This window comes from Acinonyx jubatus, chromosome D1 (genome assembly GCF_027475565.1).
Source record: "Acinonyx jubatus isolate Ajub_Pintada_27869175 chromosome D1, VMU_Ajub_asm_v1.0, whole genome shotgun sequence".
NCBI classification, from domain to species: Eukaryota; Metazoa; Chordata; class Mammalia; order Carnivora; family Felidae; genus Acinonyx; species Acinonyx jubatus.
Window position 1 is genome coordinate 15,851,453 of NC_069390.1, and position 834 is coordinate 15,852,286.

The window sequence follows — 834 nt, forward strand, 5'->3', positions numbered from 1 at the left end:
CAGGTTGCACAAAGAGATTTTAATTTGACAAGGTAATAGCGCCCATTTCGACGAAATGTAGATTAATCTGGGAGCGACTTCTCAAGATGAAACTGCTCTTGAGACTTTCTGGGCGTCCCCCACGCCTCACGCTTCTTCCCCCTGCAAGCGGCTTGGAAGTGCCCAGCAGCCGGGGCTGCAAAGCCGCTGCCCTGGAGGTGGAGCCTACCAACTCAGGGGCGGCGGGGGGGGACCGAGGCCGGAAGGCGCGGCCCGCTGTCTCACCTACAAGGGAGCGCGCAGATCGAAGGGGACGTGAACGGTGCCGCGGTGTCCGGTGGGAAATGGAGTCCAGCCCTTCCCAGAAGACAAACCCGCAGCAGGGCAGCCTACACCCTGGTGTCAGGGCACTTTTCCTCCTGTCCCACAAGGCCTGGGGCCCTAGAGGATGGGCTGTTGTACCCTCTTTTTTAGGTGCCAACGGAACACCCGAGGCATTATGAGCGCGCCCACGAAGACAGGTGCATGACCGGGGTGTTAGTTCTGAAACTTCAACCTCCTACCCCGCCCCCCACCTTAGAAAGACCACACAATCCCACCTGGGTCACTAAAAGGGAAGGGGGCATCTAAGCCTCAGCATTTCATTTATCCTCATGGGGTTGGTAAAAGGAAGTCCCCTCTCACTGCCCAGGCTGTCACTTGTGACTTGTCTCTGTTATGCGTCTGGAGGCGGATCCTAAAGGAGGGTTTCCTCCTCTATGGTGGCCGTGCCCCCACCCCCAATCCAGAGATTTTTTTTTCTCTCGTTCTATCTTCTTTTTGGTCCTTCTGTACAGACAGCGCCAGACCTATCAG